General features: G+C 37.6%; 1 protein-coding gene and 1 long non-coding RNA gene across 2 annotated transcripts in view; one reads left to right on the top strand and one right to left on the bottom strand.

The window, feature by feature from the left end:
• NALF1 (NALCN channel auxiliary factor 1) overlaps positions 1 to 27,732 on the top strand; it is a 585,236-nt gene that overhangs the window by 493,038 nt on the left and 64,466 nt on the right. The gene's annotated exons all lie outside the window — the stretch shown is intronic.
• Positions 10,114 to 26,365, bottom strand: LOC129150092 (uncharacterized). The gene is made up of 3 exons (XR_008556832.1): positions 26,283 to 26,365; positions 22,097 to 22,151; positions 10,114 to 10,148 (listed from the first exon to the last, which is right to left on the bottom strand). It is a non-coding gene; the product is annotated as an uncharacterized LOC129150092 (long non-coding RNA).

Genomic DNA, 27,732 nt, shown 5'->3' with positions numbered 1-27,732 from the left:
GGCCATATATTTGCCAGAATCTGTGTACGCAAAGCACTATGTTAACTGGCAGTGAACAACCTTGTATCCTTCTTCACAAGGATAATTTATTTAATTTTAGGAGAACAAATAATAGTGACAGTTTTTCAGTTAAATTTTAAAAAACACAAAACATGCCTGAGTGTTTATACCCATGACAAAGTCACCCTGGGACTAACCAGGTGGCTAAAAATCTGTCAGTGTGATAGGAAAGAGTACCTTGAATGGAAAAAAGAAAATTTATACCATAATTTAGCTTGTGTAGAGAATTTATAGGTTACCTTGCATGGGTCACTGAAACTTTATATTTGCTGGCTGTTTTGCAAGGCCATTTAACCTTTCTTTGTCTCACTTGCTGGAAATAGATTATAACACTTGGCATTCCTTCCAGGAAGAGGATAAATGAAAGAGAACCTGAGATAATGATCTCTCAACACCTTAGAGAAAACCCAAATATTTGCTTCTATATTTTTATAATTCCTGACACTGAAGCTACACTGCTGATTTCTTTATTAAGAAATACTTCAGAAATAGTCATATTATTTAGTCTATGCTGATATCATTTTCTTGTGAAAAAATGACAAGATTTCCAAGATATTAATTACATGGAAAAATAATCATATTCATAAACCAAAGTAATTGTGATAATTTCTCTAAACGTTTCATTTTAGAAAATGTAACTACCCTGGCATTTCTTAAAATCAATGCTTAAAAATGTTTTTGACATTTGGAAGTTGAATTAATGTTCTAAAACACTCAATGAACTAAGGAGAATTAAGTCATGTTATCTATCTATATATATAAAAGCCTAAGTGATTGAATGACTTAATGACCAGTTGACTGGTCGCTATGATGCGCACTGACCACCAGGGGGCAGATGCTCAGTGCAGGAGCTGCCCCCGGTGGTCAGTGTGCTCTCACAGCAGAAGCGCCACTCAGCTGACCGACCCATGCCAGTGGGTCACCAGCCCGGCGGCAGCCACTCACTCCCCCGGTAGGCCTACAGGTCCAATCTCTGGAGAACAGGCCACGCACGGGCAGACAGGCTTCCCCTTCCTAGACACTTCACAAGGAAGAAACAATATAAAAGTGGCCACCAGGAGGCTCCCAACAACCAGCGGGAATGTCAGCAGGATGGATCCGGATCCTGGGCCAACAAGGGTGTCCCACCTTCTGCCAGGAGGGCCAATCATGTCCCGACTCCCTCCTAACCCCTTCAGGATGGGCTCCAGACACAGGGCTCATGGCTGGCGAGCCCCACTGTGGTGGCTCCAGCTTCTCCTGATTGGGACTGACTGGGTGTGAGCCTGCGGCAGGCACAGTGGGGCCAGGATGAACGGGAGAGGCAGGCAGGAGTGGCAGGTGGCGTTGGACTGCTGGTTTCGGCCTGATCCCTGCAGGCTACCCCGAGAGATCCCACTTGTGCATGAATTCGTGCACTGGGCCTCTAGTATATAGAATAAAACTTAAGTGACCATCTGACCATTTGACCATTTGACCAGTAGCTATGACATGCACTGACCACCAGGGGGCAGATGCTCAACTCACAGGCATGGAAACATGGAACAAACTGATAAATCTCAGAGGGAAGGGGAAGGGGGGAGGGTGGGAAGAGATTAACCAAAGATCTTATATGCATATTAGAGGCCTGGTACACGGATTTGTGCACCAGTGGGGTCCCTCGGCCTGGCCTACGGGGATCGGGTTGAAACTAGCAGTCTGACATCCCCCAAAGGGTCCCAGATTGCAGGAGGGCACAGGCCAGGCCAAGGGACCCCACCAGTGCATGAATCCGTGCACCAGGCCTCTAGTATTAATAATAACCAAATTTAGTATTATGTCTAGATGGAGAATAATATAGAAAGAAATTCAACAAATCATTGAGGAAGGAACAAGCAACTCAATAGAAAGTTTGGAAAAGTATAGGCAGTTCATGGAAAAAGTAATTGGTAAAATACATATTTCATCTTACTATAATCAGAAAAAGTACATTATAGCCAGAATAAAACACTTTCTTAAATAAAGCAATTGTAAAAATAAAAAAGTGGATGACATCTAGCTCTTCTTACAAGGCACGTTTGACAGCACTTCTCAAAAGGTAAAATGCCTTCTCATCTGCTAGGTAATCGTTGTTAAGAAATTGTTCTTATAAAAGTAGTTTGTTTGTTTTTAAATATATTTTTTTTGATTTTTCAACAGAGAGGAAGGGAGAGGGATAGAGAGTTAGAAACTTCGATGAGAGAGAAACATCAATCAGCTGCCTTCTGCACACCCCCCATTGGGGATGTGCCCACAACCGAGGTATATACCCTTGACCAGAATCGAACCTATGTCCCTTCAGTCTGCAGGCTGACGCTCTATTCACTGAGCCAAACCGGTTAGGGCTAAAAGTACTTCTTGTCCATAAAAACATACAAGCCTATTTCATGCAACAGTGTTTGAAAGAGTGTAAGATTAGAAAGTACTCAAATGCCCAGAGATCAGATATGGTTAATTAAAGTGCAAAGCACACACACAGCCATTAAAATGAACATTGTATAATCACATTAATATATAAGACAGCATTAATGAAAAAATCAAATTGAATAATAGAATAGTAACATATAATGTTATTCTATTTACTAGAGGCCCGATGCTCGAAATTCATGCAAGAGTAGGCCTTCGCAGCCTCAGCTGCTGCCTGGATCCCTCCCTTGCATCCGTGGCTGCAGCCCTGGCTTCGTCCTGAGACATCCAGCCTAATTAGCATATTATGCTTTTATTATTATAGATATATTTAAAATGATAATTGCAAAATATTTCAGCAGCCACACAGATACGTACAAATATAAATGCATAGACAAACAATGGGAAAAATAAACATCAAATTAGTCACAGTTGTTTCTTTTAGAGCAGGGTGTGGGATTGATGTTGCGTTGGGGTAGAGTTTGCTGTAAAGGACATTTTGGTTCTTTTAAAAAAATCATATATACTTCCATATTTCTAAAAATATTTTAAACTGAAGGTGGCATCATGTACTATTTTTGTAATTAACAAATAAAGGTACATTGGTCCAATGGATGATGGAATATATAAAACTTTCAATAGCAGTACAGGTAGTGATGATCAAGAGCAAAATAATCAAGTATTTCCCCCTCTCTCAACCTAGTAAATTGCCTCCCTTGTGCAAGATAAGCCCTTAGATGTATCTAAATTGGCCAACTCATTTAAAAACAAAATTCAATGATTATTTCAATTTAGTCAAAGAACCATATGCTTTTCCTAATGGGCTTCTAAAAGAAACCCATTAAATGAATTCAATCTTTAAAATGAGATGAGAAACAAGTCATTTGTATATATAAACTAATGATTATAAACCAATTTTTGGCAACAGTTGATGAAAAACTTAATATTAATTTACCACAACTGAAAAAAATCTCCATTAAGCATTATAGAAAATAAAGATTATAACATAAAAACAACAGCATGTTCCTCACATTTTGGAATTTGAATATCATGAATGGAGAAGAAAAAAAAGTAAATGCACATTTTCTCTCAAATCAATTTTGTATCTGAACCTACCAAAAGTACTCTTTACATTAATCAACTTAAAATCTAAACACCATTTTCTAAGGAATGGTCAACCACATTCCTAACTCAGCCAAAGGATTTGCGTCAGCTATTGCTGTGAGTTGGCTGTGAATAACAGTTAGGTATAAAAGGAAGTTATAAGCCCTGACTACTTGGTTCCAATCCAAATAAAGAATAATTTTCACAGTAAGGAGATATAATAAAATATATTCTATGGACCATTAACAAATAAATGGATTACAGCAGCCATGAAAAGATTTGGTAGTCTACATACTCAGGAACTACAATGAAATCAAGATGGATTTGTAATAATCAAGCAAAGAGTCATAGACACATATGTGAGTCCATTGATGCATATGTCTGTGTGTCTGTGTGTCTGTGTGTGTGTGTGCGTGTGTGTGTGTAAATAAGTATACAGTTGACTCTTGAAAACACAGGTTTGAACTACTCAGATTTTTTTTTTCAGTAAATACATTTGGCCCTCCATATTCAAATGGTAAGTAAGAAACATTTTAATAAAAATTTCGTGACTTAATTTTTATAATATCCAGTTATACATAATTATTAATAACGTTTGCTAATGACTGATTACTATAATCATGTTGCATTCATTTCCCTTATGCGCCTTACACATAGGTGCACCATTTCTTTCCGCTAATTCTAGCAGCGAATATTTTAGCAGGCGATTTCCTCTTGCCATGTCATTAGTCTTGTACTGACTTGTTTGGTGTGCCAACAGGAAATATTTTGCTTTTGGAGAACAATAAAAATAGGTTTATTTGTGTTATGCTTATTAATTTGTGCAGTTATTCAGTGTTTGGTAAGTGAATGTTCAAGAAAAAACATTATTTTTATTAAAATGTCCTATTATTTTATGTTAACACCTAGGGGCCTGGTGCACCGATTCATGCACGGGTGGGGTCCCTCAGCCTGGCCTGTGCCCTCTCAAAATCTGGGACCCTGAGGGATGTAGCAGAGCTGAAGCAGCAGGCAGGTAGGGAGGAACCCCAGCTGAGGTGGGCATAGCTCCGCTGCTGCTCTACCCAACCCCGCTGCTCCTGCCGCCACAGCCACTGCAGCTGCACTCACCAGCTGTGAGCCCAGCTTCTGGCTGAGCAGAACTCCCGCTGTGGGAGCCCACTCACCACCAGGGGGCGGCTCCTGCATTGAGCATCTGTCACCTGGTGGTCAGTGCGCATCACAGCAACAGGTTGACTGGTCGTTCTGGTCGTTCAGTCGTAATGGTCGCTTAGGTTTTTATATATATATAGATTACTCATTTATTTCAGCCCTTTGTATTCAGCAAGTCTCTACTGAAATAAACCTATGTTTCTATGAAAATTAAAGCCTTTTTTTTTTTTTTTGTGGCCCACATAAAATTAAACCTTGTTTATTTGGCCTGTGTTAGCCTTTCAGTTTGATATGCTTGTTCTCACCATTGTATGTAAAGGATTTAGTGGACTTTGGTATCTGTGGACTTTGGTATCTGTTGGAGGTCCTCGAACCAATCCTCCATGAGTAGTTAAGTTTTGGGGGAGTCAAAAACTATACGTGGATTTTTTTACTGCAAGAGGTTAGTGCCTCTAAACCATCCATTTTTCATGTCAACTGTATTTTTATACACATATGGTTATGTATGTATATGCGTGTATATGCTGTTATTGTCATTTTGGGGGGCTTGGGGAGTCTATATGTCTACTCATAGAATATAGAGTTTAGCTTCTAGATTAAGAAGAGGCCTCCAAGGGTGACCAACCAGCCTGGTCTGCCAGGACTGTTTCTTTCAGATGGGTGACTTTGCTAAAGACCCTGGCAAACCAGGATGGATAGTCACCTTAGCCCTCCCTGGTCTTTCTACACTTTTGCTAACCATTTAAGTTCATTGCTCCTGCTATTAAACATTTGATGGAGGAGTCTTGCATCTTCCCCATATGAGCATCAAGTTTGTAATTCTCTTTATCTTGCCCAAATACTCATACACTGGGCACCACATGCAGACAGTACAATTATGAAAGATGTTGTCAAGTAGCTTGTCATTTTTATTTTCACAATGTCTTGAGGTCACCCATGTAAAATGAAGTGATCTTGCCCAAGAGTGAGAGAGTGAGCCCAGGGCAATGCAAATTAGTAGAGTCCTTTGGTATATTTTTTTCCTGATAATATTGGAAATATTTAAGAGTCAGGAGCATCCATACAGTCAGGTAGCCTAAGTGATATCTATATATATAAAAGCCTAAGTGACTGTCCGACCATCTGACTGGTAGCTATGATGCTCAATGATCACCAGGGAGCAGACACTCAATGCAGGAGCTACTGAGCTGTGGTGACTTGGCAGCTGTGGTTCTCGGGTGAAGCACCCGGAACCAGAGAGGAGGGAGCTCGATTCTGGGGTGCGTCACCCACAAATCATCTTCTTGCAATCCGGGACCCTTCAAGGGATGTTGAAGAGCCAGTTTCGGCCCAATCCCTGCAGGTCAGGCCAAGTGACCCCACTGGTGCACGAATCCATGCACCGGGCCTCTAGTACTTTTATAAATAGTAGTTATTCAAATTGTAATGTAAAATTTCAACATGTGAAAAAATCTGTTTTTCCAGGGTAATAATTGTTTTCTGTGCCTATATCAAATGCCTTTTGGAAGTATTTGCATTCTTTGGGGAAAATAGATCCCATGAAAGGGACTGTTGTATTGGTTTGATGTATAGTATAAGCGTTATCTGAAAGAAATACGGTATCTTTCATATGTCCCTCATGATAGCTATATTTGTTATAATAATAGGTAGAAGATTGCTCACTTTATTTATTTATTCCTTAATGTGAGTGCTAGTGTGTGAGCACATAAGGAAATAACAAATAAATTAATAAATATGATTTGTTGTCACATTATAAGTGCATTGAAATAAAAAAAATAATACTTTTTGTTTTACTTGAAAATGATCTCATAAAATGCAAAGTCTGCCACATTGAGTATAAAATGAGTTAAGTGAGATATAGTATTGAACATTAATCTAGGTTTCGAAGTTAATGATCTAGCTTTGGACAAATAATCCCAGAACTGCTTTGGAAAGATACATGTGGCCTAGGTAGATTTCCATGTCTTGATATTTTGTAGAAATTAAGGTGTTTTTTTGTTAAAGGAAATCTCTTATGCCTATAAAACTGTGCCTTGAAATTTCCAATTTTAAACTGTAATAGTTGAGATATTTTTTCCTCCGATGTATTTACTACCTTTGTGTTAAATAAGAAGGGATTTATTTACTCAAGTGACTGGAAATCTAGAGGTAGTTCAGTCTCTGAAGTCAACTTAATCCAATGGATCATTCTCTGTATTATCTGACATTTCCTTGGCTATTACTGCCATATGTGTTGGCTCAGGGACTTCTTGTTGCTTTCCTTTAATTCTGGATTCCTTCTTCTTATATCCTTGGACATTCTAGCTCAGGTCCTCAACAGTGACTTATAATATCTGACCACATTTGTTTCTTGGCCCTCTTCTCCCACTTTTTATTTTTGTTGTTATTTGTTTTGCAACATTCTTTTTGTGGCTTCCTGACATCAACTTTTGCACAACCTGGGTTAGAACCCAATTTCCTTGCTATGATGATCTCTGTGTCTTGACATGTGAGTGGAATTTTACAAAATTTCAGGCTTAATATTTGGAAAGCGACTAAATGCTTTCTATTCCATGTTTTGAGGCTCTAACTTCCTCTACAAAAATGATCATGTGGTTTCTGCCTATATGCTTTTAAAGGTGAAGAGGTCAGAGCCAAATGTAGCAGCCCTTTCTACTTCAGAGACCTTTCCCATGAGTTCTCCTTTCACTTTTAAGCTAAAAGTTAACTCTATGAGCCTGGCTGGAGTGACTCAGTGGTTGAGTGTCAGCCTATGAACTAGGAGGTCTTGGTTCAATTCCGGGGCAGGGCATATGCCGGGGTTGTAGGCTTGATCCCCAGTGTGGAGCGTGCAGGAGGCAGTCGATCAATGATTCTCTCTCATCATTGATGTTTCTATCTCTCTCCCTTTCCCTTCCTCTCAAATCAATAAAAATATATATTTTTAAAAAGCTAATTCTGTGAAAGTAGCACCTGGTCATTTAAATTTTGTATTGTGGAGCCACACATCCTGATTCACCATGAATGTCCTTCAAATATTGAAAAGCAGCTTATACTTCTTTCTGTCTCTGCCCATGAAAACATTCTTCATTCTGTAAGCTATTCTTAAATATACATATTTCTTTTTATAGACCATTTGTCATTCTAGTCCTCTTGCTTATGGAAGCTTTTCACTTTGTCAACATAGCAAAAAAAAATTGAACATAACACTCTGTGTGTGGTATCGCTAGTGCAAAATAAATCTGTACTGATATTTGGTAATGTGCCCTTCTCCAAGAACTGCTAGATCAAACTGGCATATTGCTGTCCATTATCATCCTGATGGATCATATCAAACCTATGCAATTAGCTGCAGATAAATCACACCTCAAGTACTTATACAGTTAGGTTTCAGGCTTGGGTAAGAACTTTGAATTTATCCTAATTAAATTTCACTGTTTTAGATTTGACCAATCTATCAAGCTAATTATGATCATTTGACTCTAGGCTATATATTGACTCTCTCCGTTGCTAGAAGAATGAAACATAGCAACATAAAACATTTTGTTTTATGGATTTTAAATATTTGGGGAGGCAGTGGTGTGGGCGTCTGCACTGTTAAAAACAAAACAAACAAGAACAATGGTGGTTATGCCTAAAGTACCGATTAAGCAAACTAAAATTAAAATAAAAAGCACTGGCTGGTGTTGCTCGATGGTTAGAGCGTCAGCCGCAGGCTGAAAGATTATGGGTTCCATTCCCAGTCAAGGGCACGGACCTGGGTTCCAGGTTTGAACCCTAGCCCGGTCAGGGCACATGCAAGAGGCAACCAATAGATGTGTCTTTCTCACATCAATGTTTCTCTCTTCTCTCTCTCTCCCTCCCTCCCCCTCCTACATCCCCTCCTCCCTCTCTAAAAAAATCAATGGAAAATATCTTCAGGGAAGATAAGTAAATAAATAAATAAATATTTTAAAAATCCTAAAATAAAAAATAATGTTCACTTTTTTATGTTATTAAATTATTTAATTTATATACATTTTACTTAAGATAAGAACCAAACTTTCTTTGCAGTCTTTTGCTTTTACCAAATATGCCAGGTTGTTTCACAAAAGTATATTTGTATGGGAAACAAATCATCTGTTCAAAAACTACTCTATGAGCTACACTAGAGTCATTTACATATATATATATATATATATATATATATATATATATATATATATTCTTCACTGTTTTTTTATTGCTATAGAAGTATATTTCCCTTTGAAAAGGAGCTCTGGAACTTGCTAAATGTTTCCAGCATTTAGAGCCACGTTCTCCCTTCTATTTCAGTCCTGGTAGGAAAAAGACTTGCAGAGGCCATAGGGAGGGCTCAGGAGCTCTTCACAGTGCTGCTCTTTATCCCTCATGCATTCTCAATAGCCCTACAACACCCCCCACACCCGGCCCCAGCCCCAGCCCAAGTCAGTCTTTCTGCAAGACGTGTGTCTCCACTGCAAAGGCTCCATCTGCAGCGATGGCTGCCCATGCCTCTGGACACCTCAGGGCATCAGGCAGTGGGAAATAGGTCACTGGCTTCTTCACAGATGGAGAGTTCCCTGCTGCCATTTCTCAAGGTCAAAGAGAAAAACCCATTTCAGTGATGCTCTGGGCTCTTTATAACTATCCCAGTGATTTCTGCTAGAACCTATAAGAGATTAAATCTAAATCAAGAAAAAAATTGGAAAGAATGATTTTCAAGTCTCATGAGTATTCATGATAGCTCTTTTACACACTGATATTTTAAGTATATGTCAGATGCATCAAGTATTTTAAATTTCCTATCTTAAGTTGAACAATTCCATGCTCCATGAGAGATGAGATCATGATTGTCTTATGAACTGCCATACTGGTAACTGGTCAACAGCAGATGCAAAGGCATATGATAGGCATATGTACACTAAGCTTATTATGCATTTTAATACACTACTCTTTGTTATAAATTCTATATAGCCAAATGATGTGTACAGAATATTTTGCTGATATTTGCAAACTTTAGTATGTGCAGCCAAACTATGGTTGTAACTGACAAATTATTATAATCCCAACATGAATGTTGGTTGATATTTTGGGTCACATTAGCTAGTAAGAAGAAAGTGATACAGTGAAACATAAATTAAAACTTCACTCAACTGTCATGCAGTGATGTGAGAGCAACTTCTTTCCTGGTTTGGATGGTGGCTTTTGAACCCTGGAAAAATATTTCTTAATGCTGTGCTATTCACAATGTGACAATTATGCATGAAGCACTTTTAAGCTTTATATGATTTAGTAACATTTCTCCATCATTTTCTTAAGACTAGCCAATCAACAAAATAATAAATCAGGCCAGCTGTACGAGTAATTTATATTGTTTACCTATTTCTGTGGTGTAAATACTTACATGTGGCCGATCTCAGGCTATCAATGTGACATCCCTGAATGTGGAGCTGAGAAGAGACATACAGTAGCCTTCCATTAGCAGCATTTTCACCATCCAAATACACTCAATGTAAATAATCTCAAGAACACAGGTAGTAATAATAATAATAGTAAAATGTCATAAAATAATTAAGGAGAGATGTATTTTGAGTATTTATTCCCAACATTTAGTTAATTGTAAAGTTATACAATTTAATTTTAAATATCTATTTTGGTAACTAGTTCGCAAAATTCCTAAAAATTTAACACTGGGCTTTTCCAAGCTGGCACAAACTGGGTCCATAGACCACGTGAATATACCCATCACCTAAGAAGCAGCTTTTGGCACTCAGCATACACTGTCAAATAATGTTGGTCATTATTGCCTATGCCAATATCTGATTTCTCAAAGTTCTTAAGATATTGATAATACCTTCCTATATTAGGTGGCCAGCAAATGTACTGAACAATTGACAAGATTTTACCTCTTTATTTGAACAGTAAAAATGTGATTAAAGAGATGGCTTCAGAGGCAGAAAAATTAAGTTTAAACCTCAGATCTGTCACTTACTAGAAGTGCAGAAAAAAAAAATGGCCCATGTCTCTTTAAGTTATAAAATGGTGATAATAGCAATAACAGCATTTCTGGATTTGTAATAAGCATTAGATACTGTATATAATACATGTGCTTGACATATATTAAGAACTTGAAAAATGTTACTTATTGTAGATTTTTTATTAGGCCTCCCACTATCTTTAAATAGCAGTTAAATTTATGTATCTATAAAATAGAGTTCATTAGTCCTGCCTTTCTAAGGATGTCAGCCCAGACTCAATAAGGCTGTGAATATCACTCTGTTCCTTGGAGAATGAGGAGCCATCTATACATTTGATCCTTATTTGGGTAATACACATTGTTGCTGCAGAGGAATCGAATACCAACCCACACTCTGACTTAAATGTTACTTACTAGAAAACAGTAAAACATAAAGGGATGAACAGAAAAATGAAAGATCTTTTTTGGTAAGAATGAGGAACAACAAAAATATTTAATCAGTGTGCATGCATACGAGCCTAACCAATGGTTAAGGACAACAGGGGGGTGGGGGTATCCATGGGGAGGGGTGGAGGATGGAGATGGGGGGATGAGGACAAATATGTGACACCTTAATCAATAAAGAATTAAAAAAATATTTAATCAATAAAACAGCAAAAATGTAGAAAAGGATGAAAGAGTTCATTGTGTTTTCTGCTAGTATGCCACCATTTAGAGACAGAATATGCAGCCTTTGAGAGATTTGTTCATTTTTTCCTGCTTTGAAATAAGGATTACAGGTTGATGAATGAAATAGGCAGATATTTCCCAAGCACTACTAATTCTTTTTCCTGTGGAGTAGAGGTTCTAAAGGCTATTTGTGAAATGTCCGTGATGAGAAAATTAAGATAAATTAAATATGTCCTGAGTTTAACAATAGCATATCTTTTAAGAAACAAACTAAACTAATTTTGAAAAGATTAAGTAAATATGGATTTCCATAGGTCCAATTATATTTATTAACTACTACTGTGTGTGTTTTCCTTGAGTTAATGTAATTAAACCGGATATTTGAAGGTTATAAATCAATATGCTAACAACAATAGCTTGGTTAAATTATACAAGACAAATAACGATTTTCTCAAAATTCTAGTTCCACTGGGGAGATTGAAATAAATAATGATAAAAATAAAAGTTCTGTTAGTGATGACTATAATCTAAAAGAAAATGTCTCCTATGAAGGTTATGTCATATCACTCGGTACCTTATTTATTTTAGGACTAGTCTTTTACAAATGGTAGTGGTGGCTACAGATAAAACAATTCCCTACTTTGGTAATGTTTTAGACCAGTGGTCGGCAAACTCATTAGTCAGCAGAGCCAAATATCAACAGCACAATGATTGAAATTTCTTTTGAGAGCCAAAATTTTTAAACTTAAACTTCTAACACTACTTCTTCAAAATAGACTCGCCCAGGCCATGGTATTTTGTGGGAGAGCCACACTCAAGGGGACAAAGAGCCGCATGTGGCTCGCGAGCCGCAGTTTGCCGACCACGGTTTTAGACTATGGTGTTAGAAACGTTCGCTAAGCCTTTTCCACTACCTTTCTGCCCTCCATTTATCCCCATCTCTGTCTTGTAATATGCACAACTCTCCTTTCTACTTACTATTCAGCACTCAGCATGTCTTATTTCTCATGTGATGGATGTCTTTTGGTATAGTGTAAGGCTAAAAGTGTGAGATTTCAACGGGATGACCTGAGTTCAAATTCCAACTTTGTTCACCTCTAGCTGTATTCCTTGACAGACTAATGTGTTTCATCTCTATTTTGTAAAATGAAAATGAGAACAACCTTTCCCTCATGAAACTATTGTGGGGATTAAATAGTTGGAACGCATACAGTGCGTACACTTGGCATTCAGTGACTGTTAACTCATCTTATTCTTACCAAGCTCCTGAGTGCTTACAGTTTAAGTAAACACATTTAATATGTACCGATTAAACATCTGTGATATGCAGATATTATTTGGGGCACTGGGAATACAGTGGTGAATAGAAGAAAAAATCCTTGTCACCACAAAGTATATATTTTTATGGGAAAGACACACAATAAACAAGTAAACACAAGAATATAATACGAAGGCAGGCGTATAAGCTATGAAGGATATAGAGACAGTGTTGGGCCCTGAGAGGGAAGGCTCCTCTGAAGAGCTATCATTTAAGCAGAATATTAACTGACATATGGAGATTTGGGACAGGGAATGATGAGGGGCAGGGAGTTGATGCACCAAAGTTGTCAAGTCAGGAATGTGCTTGGTACCTTCAGAGATGCGGAAGGACCTGCGTGGCTGGAGAGAGGTAATCAAGATAGTGACAGGAGATTAGGTTACAGGAATAGGCGAGAGTTGTGCTAAGGAGTTAGTGTTTCATAAGCCAGTTTAGAATTAGTATTTTAGAATATGATCTGATTACATCATGTAAACAAGCGTTAGAGATGCTGAGAACACAAACTCAATTGAAAAGGGGGAGGATGAAGCGGCTTCCTGCCAGCTTAGGGTGGAATCCAGGAACTTGCTGAAGGGAGTAAGCTGGCTCCCTGCTGCTGTGCATGACATCCTGAGGAGACCCGTGCCTCTGAAAACAGTCCCAAGTTTGCCTGCCATCAAAGGAGCACCAGCCATCAGTCGCTTCGTGTCTCTTGTCCTTTATTAGCAAATGGATTTAGAAACCACCTGCTGGGTGTCTAACTTGTTGCTAAGTAGACATGCTTCAGGGCTCCCAAAACAAAGCTTTCACTTGATAAATGGGAATAAAGAATTCTGAAAGTAGACAAGAAAAAAATCAAGCCAGGAGAAAAGGGATTGCCACCAAAAGAGAATAAAATGCATTATTTCAAAGGTCTTAGCAAATATGAATTAATTTAAAAATTATATGTACTGGTTTTAGAAAATCATACAATAATACAATGACAGGAAATCAAATCTGGCACATTCAAAACACCATTCTTTAACCTTTTGCACTGGGATGTCGAGTGTGACTTGACACGGTTAGCATTAGAATAAAGGAATCGAGAAAAAAGCAAGCAAGTGCAAAGGGTTAATAGACTCACACAATCTTTGTTCTCTCAAAATTCAAGTATGTAACTCCCAAACATATGTGAGTAGAGCAAGTCCCTCTTAGTAGCAGAATACAAATAAATCGATATATCCTCCCAACACATTTTGTCTTATATTGCTTCCATTACCCCATCTTTGGCTTTACTATAATTACATTCCATGGCTCTCCTACCTGCAGTTTACAGTGTTCTTGTTTTTGAAGACACATCAAAGTTTGTAATCTCTTACTCCAGAGTGGTCCTGAGGTCACTGCCCGTTGGCTGTGCTCATCTCTAAAGAGAGCACTTAGCATACTTGGGGAAGGTTGCAAGTCTGCAGAAGCAAAATGTTCTGTTCCGCTTTTACAAAATTTATATCTTTTTAAACTGAGACAAAATGGAGATCAGTGCCTTATTTTATTATTCTAATTCCGTGACTTTTTTCTGATCACCCAGAGATATCACTTTCTTTGACTTTCTGGGTTTGCTGCTTTCTGAATTTACTACAATTTTTATCAGTGGGGTGTCCTCTGCGTCCCCATCTGTCACTGGTGGAAGTGGGGCTCTTGGGGATGCCGGGGGAACAAGAATCTCCTGGGGCACTGACGGGAGGACGAGGCATCATGGGAAGCTTTGTTGATGAAGTAACATTAATGGAATTCCCCTCCAAGGTCCCATCTCCCTCATCTCACCATGGAAAATGTCTTCAATAGAGCTAGGATTAAATTCACTGCCCAGAGTTTCTGCTCCATATTAAAGCACAGTCCAGTCCAGTCCAGTCCAGTGTCTGGCTGGCTTAGCTTGTGTTCCTAGCTGCAGTCCATTGTGTGTGGGGTCCACATGGCCCTGAGTCATGCAGCTGCTTAAGGCCACATGGCTATGGAGGGACGATGGGTGAGTGTGGGTCACAGAGTAAGCGAGAAACAGGAGTGCAAGAGCAGGCAAGCAAGAAGAATGAGAGAGCCAGGACTCCTTTGTCTTGGGCTTATAACTAGGAGCTTAACCAATTATGACTTCAGGATTCCCTGCACTTGCAGTGGCTCCACTCACCCAGCCAATTATCTTTGTTTCCCAGGATAGACTGACAGTCAAGTAACTTCCTTGTGTCATGTCATCCTGACTTCACTGTACATGCGCCCATCTTCCCCTTTGTTCGATCCCTTCCCCCAGTGATTTGCAGGGAATGGACGGGTGGTGGTTCCCTGTGGAGCATGAAGTTGCAGTTTTCTGGTGAAGCTGCCCAGTTACCTATGCTTATAATGTCTGGCCTCCCCTTTGCTCTCTTCCTGTTATTAATACTAACTAGCTAATTATGAAGGTGACATATGAAGTTGAAATGCAGACATTCGTTGGAGAACAAGTTCAGCTGCACAATGTGCCCAAACTAGTGAAAAACTGTATTTTGCATTTTCCTATCCTCTCTGAAAATTATAGCACAAGATGTTAGTGAAAATTAAAATGGGTAATATTTCTATCACACCTACTGAGTCTAATGTTACTACTGTCCCAAATGGGGAAAATTAAATTAAAATTTAAAAATAATAATAACACATAAATTATCATCATCATTATTGTTTTGGCATTCCCTTGTCTGGCTCAATAGTTTTTTGTTTGTTTGTTTTTTAAGTATTTAAAAATTATTTTTACTATTGTTGAGGCTCATATTTTAAATTCTTTTTTGTGTGTGATATGAATACACTAAATACCTTTTTTGGTTAATAACAGTAAATAGAGTTTAGATCATTTCAGTTATATAAATATACTTTTCCTCTATGTTATAATGTCTCTTAAATAAATAGATTACTTTTTATGATGTATAACCAGAATTGCATCTAATTCTAATTTAGGGTCCCAGTAATAGTAAAGAATTTATCTCATCCATACTCCTCAACCTTGGCTGCACAGTAATATTAACTAGGGGGCTTGAAAAGAAATAATCAGTGCCCTAGTTAATCCTTACAGGATCTATTATAATTGTTCTGATTAGGAGACAAATCATGTTCTATATTAAAAGTTCCCCAAGTGATGCTAATGAGCATCCAGGATTGAGAACCAGTGATTTATAACTGAGGGAATGCCCCTGAAAACCAGGTGTGTGTTTATAAAGTTATTAATTGATCTGTATTTCATTAGTCCATATGAAAAATCAAACATATGATTAACACATGTAATTCCAAAAGCAAAACTTTTATAAAACAAAAACTTTTAGACAAAAACTAAAGGACAACATGATTTGACAATACATATATTTTAAATGTAGATGTAAAAGAGAGGAAGGAAGGAAGAAAAGAAGGAAGGAAGGAAGAAAGGAAGGAAGGGAAGTAGAGAGAGAAGGGGGGAATGAGAAAAGAAAGAAAGGGAAAGAGAAAAATGATTAAAATAAAAAATAAGAATCTCATTTATCTTTGACATATTAAAATTCTGGTTTTGGCCATGTGCCTATATCTATAATCAAAATTGGTATAGTTTGCCTCTTTTGAATCTTATAAGTAAGAACACAGCATTTATATTTGAACTCGAGGCCGGTGCACGAATTCGTGCACCAGTGGGGTCCCTTGGCCTGGCCTGTGGGATCGGGCCAAAACTGGCTCTCTGACATCCTCTGAGGGGTCCTGGATTATGAGAGGGTGCAGGCCAGGCCGAGGGATCCCATGGTGCACACTCGGCCAAGGAGGGATGCAGGAGGGCTCCAGGGTATGTCCGGCCCATCTCGCTCAGTCCAGATCGGCCAGACCCCAGCAGCAAGCTAACCTACCAGGCAACTGTCTGCCCCCTGGTGGTCAGTGCACTTCATAGTAAGCGGTTGAGCAGCCTTAGCATATCATTAGCATATTACGCTTTGATTGGTTGAATGGCCGACTACACGACCGGACACTTAGCATATTAGGCTTTTATTATATAGGATAGCTATTTAAGGAGTTTGGCTACCCTTCAGGTTGTGTCATAAGTATATGACCACATTGTGTACAAAACTACCTAGCTTATAGTCACTAAATATCTTTTAGCTCTCCAAAGTTGGTGTTTTTATTAGAATGAAAGCATTAATTGGAATTGGCTCAGTTCCCTAGCATCCTTCTTGTGCAATTTTATTTGTCAGAATTTTACAGTACATTTGGGATGTGATGTTTTTAAAATAATATTTTATGTGTGTGTGTGTGTTTCTCTAGCTATATTCCTCAATGAGAAAACAAGACTCTCAATGAACCATTTAAGCTAGATTTCCTTACCATTAATTATCACAATATCTTACTGTAATTCTGTGACTGAATATAAAACTATCTCCCATCATATCTTTGTCATCAAAATCTCAAAAGATAAACTTGCTTTGATAGCATCTGAGTAGTTTTCTGGCATTTTGTACAAATATTAAATATTTTTGTGTTAAATATAGCAGACATCATACTCTAAATAGATGGAAGACTAAGTGGAAGGATGCAAATTCTGGAAATAGAAAATTTTCTGAGATTTTTTTTTTAACATGATCAATTTGAAACATTCCATTGTTGTTTTAAAAATACATGTTTTCACCCAGCTGGCATGGCTCAGTGGTTGAGCATTGTCCTATGAACCAGGAGGTCATGGTTTGATTCCCAGTCAGGGCAGTCTGATTCTCTCTCATCATTGATGTTTCTATCTTTCTCTCCCTTTCTGAAATAATAAAAATATAAAAATAAATCTATCTAGACCTAACCGGTTTGGCTCAGTGGATAGAGCATCTGCCTGCGGACTGAAGGGTCCCAGGTTCAATTCCGGTCAAGGGCATTTACCTTAGTTGCAGGCACATCCCCAGTAGGGAGTATGTAGGAGGCAGCTGATCGATGTTTCTCTCTCATCTATGTTTCTAACTCTCTATCCTTCTCCCTTCCTCTCTGTAAAAAATCAATAAAATATATTAAAAAATAAATAAATATATCTATATAAAACCCTAATATGCAAATTGACTGAATGGCAGAACGACCAGTCACTATGACAAGCACTGACCACCAGGGGGCAGATGCTCAACACAGGAGCTGCCCCAGCCCACAGGCCCCGACTGGCAGCAGCAGTGAGGACGGGGCCGGCAAGCGGCCGGCACCAGGCCAGCAAGGCAGATGTGAGCGGGAGCCCCCTATCGCCCTGCTGGTCACCCCGCAGATTGGCACAGATCGCTGGCTAGGCCTATGGACCCTACCCATGCGTGAATTTCATGCATCGGACCTCTAGTAAATAAATAAAAATACAAGTTTTGCTTTGAAAACATATGTTTACATGTCATGTAAACAAATCACACTTCTGTGTTATATATTTCTCTTCTTAAATCAGCCTTCCAGAAAAAGTTTTAAATGTTTTTTGTTTTTATTAGAATGCAATTGTCCAGATCCATCAATTTTTCACTTAGAAACTGCCTAGTTCTGCACTCCATTTGTGAGGATAAAATACTGTACATTACTCTGTATACTCAAAGTTCTCATATCATAAACATGTTCTAGTAAACTCTAGACCAATACTTGTCCATTAGAACTTCCTGCAAGGATGGGAATGTTCTATATCTATGCTGTCCCATAGGCGCACATGTGGCTATTAAGAACTTGAAATGTGGCTAGTACAACTGAAATACTGGACTGTAAATTTTATTTTATTTTGAATTAATTCAAATTTAACTTTAAAAGCCACATGTGGTCAGTGGCTACCATGTTGGAAAGTGTAGCTCCAGAAAAAAAATTAGAAAAGTTAGATTTTATTAACTTCAGTTTTACTGTTAGCTTTTTCTTTGGCTACAGGGAATTTTGAAAGTCTTGACTTGCCAAATTTCTGCAAGAATTTAAGTTAGTGAATGGATTACTTTCAATGGTTGTCTACAAGACCTCAGAGTAAGCCATAATCTGTTGGATAACTAAACTAGCAAGACCTCCGCAAAAAATGATAGGTTGTAGCCTGAATGTTAAGTGTAGCATTCTTGCTAACGAGAGCACCTGCGCATTTATTGTACAGTAAAAGCTTTTGCATAAAATTTCATTCCAGATTTTGCTGAATACTTGAGTCTTTTTTTCCTAATTAATGTTCTTTTGTTTTGTGACAGTCCCATTCCCTTGTGAAGAGCCCACATTCTTCTGTCTTCATGCCCCCTTTTTATCTTTACCTTTCTAAATAATTTCCTTCACCCACTCACTGTTGGTACAGCAAAGTAGTGGTGGAAGTGTTAATAATGTTGATATACTTGGTAGGGGACCTTTTCATTTGAAATGCCTAATGCTATCCTGTCAATGTGAATTTTCCCCAAGATGCTTGATAATGGTCAGTGATCTTTTCTATTCCTTTACACCTCATCTCTAAGCTATAGTGACATGCTAGACTGGAACAGAATGCCCAGGTGTGACCTGCTCCGTGGCAGACTGATTCATATCCTGCACGTTTCTGTTACAGAAGTCAGGCAGACTGAGCCAATGGATGGTTTTGTTATTTGTTTCTGGCTCAGCGAATTCAAAATACCGCAGTCGTTTCTTAAGATTCATGCTTTCCCTTCTTGATTCTAACCTGATTCCATCATTGTTACTTTTTGTTTTCTACTACATCAAATTCATTAAATTCCACTTCAATCAAAATAACAGATATCCCCAGGTATCCTTTGAGTGGTGGAGTGCTCTGTCAAGTATATGTGATTCTATCATACATTTAACTTGCGATCTTGGTGTATAATATTATTTTCATTCCTAAAATCTGAGGCAGTTCTTTCATTTATTTTCCACTAAGCATCTTTTCACAAAGGATTCCTAAAAGTTGCTTTATATCAGAAATTATTTAAAAATAAGCAAATCATATTCCTTTTTTTCTTATTTGCTTTGAGTGCTTATGCAAATCAAATTCATTTTGGAGTATGTAATGAACATTGATTATCCTTGTCTGTTAAGATAAAAGAATTAAATAGATTTTGTCTGTCATCATCATGCCAGGTATTTTATTTCAATGGATGACACTAGATAAAATTTGAAAAATAAATAAAATAATCATTCTTTATTCTTAAAATTTGCCCTGTCAATATCAAAGAAGAAGAAACCACAGGTTTAGTAGTGCCTTATAATATTTTGTTATTATGTGTTTCAAACAACAGGTTATTGGTAGCATTAATCTAGAATCCCTGTAACATTTCCAATGGTTTCCTTTTCCTCCTTCATGTTAATTCAAGGAGATAAAAAGGCCAAACTTATTAAAAATTAAATTGGATAAGAGAAATTTATTTCCTGGCTAGAAAATGTTCATTTGCAACTCTGAGTAAATTTTTACAGATGGAAGTAAATCCTTGCAAATAACTTCCGTAATGGAAACACTAAAATTCTTAAATGAAAGTAATCCAGTGGAAACTTTCATAAATCTGTGCAACAACTAACATAGAAATGTTTTTTTTAACCGAGAATTACCATTTCATTAGTTGTTTATTATAATTTTGGGAAATGCCACTGGAAGGTGAAACTTTCTTCTTTCCTACCTCCCGGCATAAGCATGATGTTTGGATGTTTGGTAACATAATTAAGAATAATCTCCAAAGTAGCATTTTCTTCCAGAGCAAATATAACCATATATTTTTTTTTTAAATAGTCTTGTTCGGGTTTCATATTTTCTGTGGCAAAAAATCTCTGCCAAAAACATCCTGAATGGAGAAATGTTTTTGTTGTTGTTGCTTTTATCAGATATTATAATCTTCAGCAGATACTCATGAGGGATCAAAATATATAAATACGGTGGAACAATCTTTTTTAAAGTCATACATTTAAAAAAAGAGAATTCTCACCATGAGAATTCTCACCATGTTCTGAAAAAAAAAAAAAGTATTTTAAGGGCAAAAAATTTTGATTTTTGAAAGAGAAAGAAAGAAGATGAATGGATAAAAAATATCCTGCATTTTCTAATAGGATTTCAAGCTTTAGTTTTGATATTGAAGCAGGATTCTAACTCTGCCTGCTTTGTTCTCTTAAAAAATTGTTACATATAACAAAATCATAACTTAATGTATAATGTAAAAGAAATAATTCTAAGATAATGAACTGAGATATGCTGGGAGAGAGATGGGCCTTAAAGGATGAAAAAGATGATTTTTGTCTTTGTTGTAAGAATACTTACACCTGCAAGTAAAGTATTTCATACAGCTTGAAGCATGTCCAATTAAATTTTAAAAAACACAGACGGATAGTGTACAAAATGCTCTGGGTTTCAGAGAAGCAGGCTATTGCTGTTTGTATAGAATGAGATGGGGGCATGTTGCTGGAGTGAGGGGAGGTCACTCTAGGTACCAGCAAAATTAGCAGAGCCAGAGGGAAGGATATGCTGGCTTGAGGAGGAAGGTGGTGGATTCGGTATTAGATGTGCTGAGCTCAGGTTTGAGGTGACAATTGTTCCTCCCAGAGGAAATGCCTGTTCTCCATTTAGAATGTGGGGTTTACCCTCCCAAAAAGAGGTAGTCTGAGGCCTAGAGGTATGGATTTGGGAGTCATCCACATTGAAGCAACAAATCTCTAATGGGAGGCAGAAACTTGCTTTGGGCTGAATGTCCCAGAAATAATTCCCTTACTTTAAATTTTTTGAGAGAAAACTATTTTGGAAAAAATATCAAAATATTACTTTCCCCCCCCATTTGACAAGGTTTGAGCCTCTCTCTTACGGCAAACATTTCTAGGTTAAAATACAAAGTAGAAAATCAGGAAAAATAATATACAAGTCATCAGTACATAAAGTGGTTAAAATTACTTTCTTAGGATTTATTCATAAAAGGGTAAGATAAAGCAAAGCTATTATAAATGTATTGTCCTAGAAATCAGTTATTTCTTGGTGAGCTATGGCTCTGGATAAGTTATATTAGTTACAGGATGTGTAAATTATGATCCAGGGCACAATAATTTATTTTGTGTAACTTTTAAAAAACTTAATGAAATAAAACTTTAATTTGATTTCACTCTATACTAGGAACAATGAAAAGTAAATTTTAAAATTACAACAAATTCATGGCTTGCTACGAGTCAACATGAAAACCATGTTTTTCTTTATATAAGAAACTTAGGTGAAAAAAATAGCTATTTTTCATTTAACAGATGTTTGTTACTATGACTCTAATTTTAGAAATAGACTTTTAATGTCACAAAGCCATAATGAAGAGCAACAGTATCCCATTCTGCCATATTCAACATATGTCTTTGACGCTAGTATCTCAAAATTAGTTAAGTCTGGCTCTTATAAATAGCTGCTTTAAAAATTAAAGTTAGTGTTAAATTGCAAAATAATTGTATTTTTGTTCAGCTAACACACTATGAAGTGCAAATGGCACTTGGTGAGGCCATTGATTCTTAGTTTAAATAAATAGTAAGAAAGGCAGACTTACCTGTTTGCTATCTGCTGATTATCAGGGTCAGAGGATAACTTAGCAGCTACTGAAACTAAACAAAATTGGTAAGCAAGATTGAACTTTTTCATCACAACAATATGAGGTAGGAATAAATATATTATTTTTCTCCACAAGGACTACTGAAATAGGACTGCTCAGACAAAATGAAAGGAGAAATGAAAAATTAAGCTAAAAAATGTGTAAGGACCAGATAATGTAAGTTCCCAAAACACTGGAAGTATTTGACCATTGATATGAATAATCCAGGTCAGAGGAATAAACACATCTACACACGAAGGAAAACAAATCAGTCTTCTTAAGACTAACATCCATATTCACCTTCCCTTTTCCTTCAGAAAGGGAATCTAATCTAAAAAGATGCTAGGTCACTATGATAAAGCTCAGATAGCATTTAAATAATAAATAGTGGCATGAATACACAACTATAGTGACAGTACATACTGAAAAGTGGGGTGCAGGGAGCAAATCTCCCCCTTGGGGGTTCTCATCTCACAAAGTTTGAAGAAAAAAATTCGCAGACTAAAAGGACTTGTTAGTAAAAGGGTGGAAATTTATTGGAAGCAAATAAAGACTCCTACACAGGGAAGGAGTTCCTAAGGGGGTTATCCACTAAGCCCCTCTTTTCTAAGGGTTATAAAGGCTGTAGTTCTTTGTCTCTTCATGCTCTCTTCTAATTGGACCTCTTCCCCATTTTATGACTCTGTGCTTTTCTAATTGGTCACTCTTTTTGCAGAATATCAGCTTCAAAGCCCAAAACCCATGTGGTATCCACTCTTTTCCTCCCTCTTATTTTGTAACATTCTTCTATCTCCTGTGAACATATGTTTCCTCCCCCGCGCCCCCCACCCCATATTCTGTCACTTTTCATTATCTTCTGTGACTGTATACCTTCCTCTCCCCTTATCATGTGGCAACTTTCTATTCTCTGTGAATATATGCCTTCTGGCAGCTCCAAGCCCTAACCTACAGGTTCCTCCCCCATGGACCCTCTTTATTCCTAAGACTCCCTAAACCTGCCTATTTTATCCCTAAATTCCTTTCAATACTGTATTGATAGTATACTTCTTTGATAATCAGAAATTACAATAAACACATTTTCCCAAGCAAAAATCACCACAGCAATTAATATTTATTTTATCAACATCATTGTTCTGGCTCAGTTGTTGTTGTTGTTGTTGTTGTTTTCAGTGTCATTGCACAGAGTCAATATGAACAATGGAATAATTTGTTGCAGGATTTGAAATGACTCCTGTTGAGGGAAAATGATAGCAAATTTTGACACAAAATGGTGGTGCAGATTGTTTCAAAGTCCTTGATATGCCTTTTAATTGATGAGTTCAATACAAAAGTCAACTTTCTTATAGTTCAGGGGGCTAACCTGATATTTGTGACTTCAGAAGCTTTGGCATGGCTTTATGCAGTATTTTTCTTCAGTGATTGGATTAGGGAGGAAAGGAAGGGGACAAATTGGAAATACCCTTCAACCACACAGCAGTTTTTAGCAAAACTGAATGCCTCACAGAACGCACAGCATGGAAGTCAAATGGGGATATCTCGCCTCTTTTTCTCATTTCCAGCTGCCTCCTGGAGCCACAACAGAGGGTATTTTTCAGTTTACTGATGCTTGACTGTCAGCCCTGCTTACATGTACAGACAGCATTGTTCATCAAATACTGTGGGTAAAAGAAATCAAAATAAAGCTTTAAAACAAATAAGGATACTGAAAGGGAAGGTAGCATTAAATATCTGAAGGCCCTTCTCTAGATCTTTCTGTGCACAGATGCACAGCTCATTTGTTTGTCCATTCATTGCTTTTAAAATACTTAGTGAATTTCTACCACATTCCAATCATACTGTTCAATGCTGGGCAACAAATGAGACCCATGTGGCTCTAGAAGGCTTAGGATTTGGATGGAGACACATGGTAATCAAGTACATGAAGACATAACTGTACACATGGTGATAAGTTCCATAGAGGAAACCAGCAGGACAGGGAACAATGGGAGTGAGAACTGGGGCCAAATTCAAATCAATTGAATGGTGGGAGTTCTCTCTAAGGATGTGGCATTTACTGAAATCAGAAAAAAAGAAGAAGAGGGCCAGGGCAGGTGGTATTCCAGCATATAAGATGCAGAAAGAGCTTAACCTGTTTGAAGATATGAAATAACTACAAAGTAGCAGACTCTTAAGAAAATGACAGAAAACTGGACAGTGGTCAGATCATGCAAGGTCTTAGGCATGAAATATTGGGTGTAGTTATTTCCCAGTGCAATGAGAGGGCAACAAAGGCTTGGAGTCAGGGACTGATGAAGTTTGGGTTACACTCCCTGCCCACTATGTGAAGATGGATTGTGTTGGAGCCAGAATGTAATTGGGTGGCTAAGACAGAGGGTGGCTTGGCTTAGGGAGGGAAAACTTAAATGTATTCTAGATATTCTTCGGAGGTATGATTGATGCCAGGTAAGAATATTAGTGTTTTTGCTAACAGAGAAGAAGTTGAAAGATAGTTGAAAGATTATCTGTCCAAGAAATTCAATTTATTTTTAATGTTGTTGTTTTTTATCGATAGTAGAGAGAGAGGAAGGGAAAGTGAGAGAGAAACATTGATATGGGAGAGAAACAGTAATCAGTTGCCTAATGTACATGCCCCAACCAGGGATTGAACCCACAATCTGGGTGTATGATATGCCCTGACTAGAAATCAAACCAGCAACTTTCTGGTGCACAGAATGACAACCAACTGAGACATATTGGCTAGAGCCAAATTCAATTTATTTAGGGGAAGACCCAGGGATTTTATATAACCTACTTATATCTAGAGAGTAACAGATTCTATAAACCCTGTCTTTGCATTGTGGTATTATTTCCATATGCCATACTGCAAAATTGATCTTTACATAAACAGAGAGACATACTAGTAAATAATGTGCACACAGCCATACATTTGAATTATTTATGAATTCTGTGTTAATTAATGTTGATCAATTAATTAAAATAAATGTTAATTCATTCAAAACATATTATCCACAACTTGTTCAAATATTATGAAAGAAAAGTAATTTACCAATGGCAAAATACAACGTGTTATTTTACTCTGTAAAAGAATTAAAGAAAACTCTTTGTACCCAGTATGTTTAGCTGTTCTTCCATATTTCTCTTTCATTCCTTCTTGTTGTCAGAGCCTGACAGCTCCTGCTGGGCGCTCACCTGGAGCAGGTCATGGAAGAGGAAAATGGAAGGACCTTCCCAGCAGGTGTCCTCCTTGCCCTCCACATTTTCTGTCACCACCACAGTGAGGACACAGGGCTGCTTGCAGGAATGTGTGGAGAAGGGAGAGGCAGAAAAACCAATTCCAGGCTCAGAGCCAGAAAATCTTTGATCAGAATCATTCCCTGGTTGTACAAGACCCTCTTTGAAGACATCTTTACATACTTTTCTGAGCTGGGAATATAAGTAGGGGTGAGTGACTAAGTGTTCTGTTCATCCAAGGGTTTAAGAAGTTGGAGGCTTTTCAACAGCAAGAGCAGTGCTAATTGGAAAATAAGATTTCTGAAGATCTTGCAGAGTCAGCAGGCCCTCCCTCAGTACCAGCCAAGGTACTTTTTTGATATGCTTTACTGCTTCTTTCAAGGCCTTGGGAAAATTTACATGTGCTGAGTCTTCTGGGAAAAAGAAGGGAACTGCTTTTTGCCAACTCTATGCTAATCACTGTTTGATTATAGTTCACATTTATGATTTTCATATTACCAATCTCAATAAAACCTGTGAAATACATTCCCATTCTGCAGACAAACTGAGTGTCAGAATAATTAAATGACTTATTGGATTATACATACAGTAGCTGAGCATGGATCTGTATAAGCTTTCCAAACAACATCAAAACAGATACCTATTGTATGCCAGCCACTTTCAATGACTTTTCTTCTATTAATCATTAAATCCTCACAAAAACTAATGACCTGAGTATCACTCATAGCCCATTTTTACAAATAGAAAGAAACTAAGGCACAGAGGGGCTCAGATATATGTTCACGATTACAAAGTTAATGAGTGACTAAAAAGAATTCATGTCCTTATCAAGTAGACTTCACTATATTTATTAAAATTTCAGGCAATTATTTTGAATAGATAGCAAGTATTCCAGCTCCCTTTATTATTTTACCTCAAATTGTTGGAGATGCTGTAACTGAGTAGGGATCAGCCAGGACACCAATGGCACTTTTCAGTCCAGCTGGTCTTCACTTCTGATGTTAAAGACATCGAGAATTAACATGGTTTATGATAACTGTGCTTTAAGCTCTGCTTGATGGCACATTTCATTCAGCTATAGAATATCTTGAGACACCACAGGCTCAAGAACATGTGGTTTGGACCCACACACTGCAGCAAAAAGCAATGGTGGCCTCTGCTAAATTTTCTTCTCTTACTCTTTTCTTTCTTCTTTTCATTTTACTTTGAAAACCCTATGATGAAATCATCCAAAATGAAAAATGAGATGGTGCTGAAAGAGAAGAATCCCAGGTCAGAAAGCATTCAAATTGTTATGGGGGCAGAGCAGAGAACAAGTATGAATAGCATGGTTGTCAATAATGCAACTCGACCAAAGCTGGAAGGACATTTGGTGCCTGATGTGCACACACATGAAAGGAAAGGATGATGCTACACCACATGTATAATTGGAACATGGAACACAAGCATGAACTAAGGTACACTGGAAATTGTAGAGCAAGAAATGGAACATCTAACAATAAGTGCTTGGTGTTATTGAACTAAAATAACTGAGGTGGGATATTTCTGGCCAGGTAACTACAAAGTGTTCTACGCTGGCAATGACAAACTCAGAAAAAGCAGGTGGCTTTAATACTGAGGCAAGATGTAGCACAGGCAGTAGGTGGTATCATACAAGGTCTGACTTCTAGGAAAACATATCAACATAACCATCATTCAAGTCTATGCTACAGAGGCTGAAACAGATAAAAGTTGAAAGGTTTTACATACGTATCTAAGAAGGAATTGATCAGACACCAAAACAAGACATGCTAGTAATTATAGGTGATTGGAATGCAAAAGCAGGAAATAAAACAGAGCCAAAAGTCCTTGGAGAATTTGGACTAGATGTCAGGAATAAAGCAGAAGATTGGCTCATGGATTTCTGTGAAGCCAACAACTTGTCCATTACAAATGCATAATTCTAACAACCAAACAGTTGACAGTATACACGTGCAACACCAGAAAGCCAATACAGAAATCAAGTACACTGTATAATTGGAAGCAGGAGATGGAGAAGCTGTATTCTCTTTGTCAAAACAAGACCAAGAGCAGATTGTGGTACTGACCATGAACTGTTAATATCAAACAGGAGAGCAAAGCTGAAGAAGAGAACCACCAAGAGAATCATAGTGCCGAAATGTAATATAGATAACACTCCTAATGAATTTAAGGTCCACATGAAAAAAAGATTTATACCCTTAAACTTAATTGACCAGGAACCAAAAGAACTGTGGGATAAAACTAGCAATATAATTAAGGAAGAAAGGGAAAAGACAATGCTATAAACAAAAAAGGAAAGACAAATCAGATGAATGACAGAAGAAACACTGAAGGTTGTTAAA

This window comes from Eptesicus fuscus, chromosome 8 (assembly GCF_027574615.1).
Source record: "Eptesicus fuscus isolate TK198812 chromosome 8, DD_ASM_mEF_20220401, whole genome shotgun sequence".
NCBI classification, from domain to species: Eukaryota; Metazoa; Chordata; class Mammalia; order Chiroptera; family Vespertilionidae; genus Eptesicus; species Eptesicus fuscus.
This window is presented reverse-complemented; position numbering and strand designations above follow the sequence as displayed.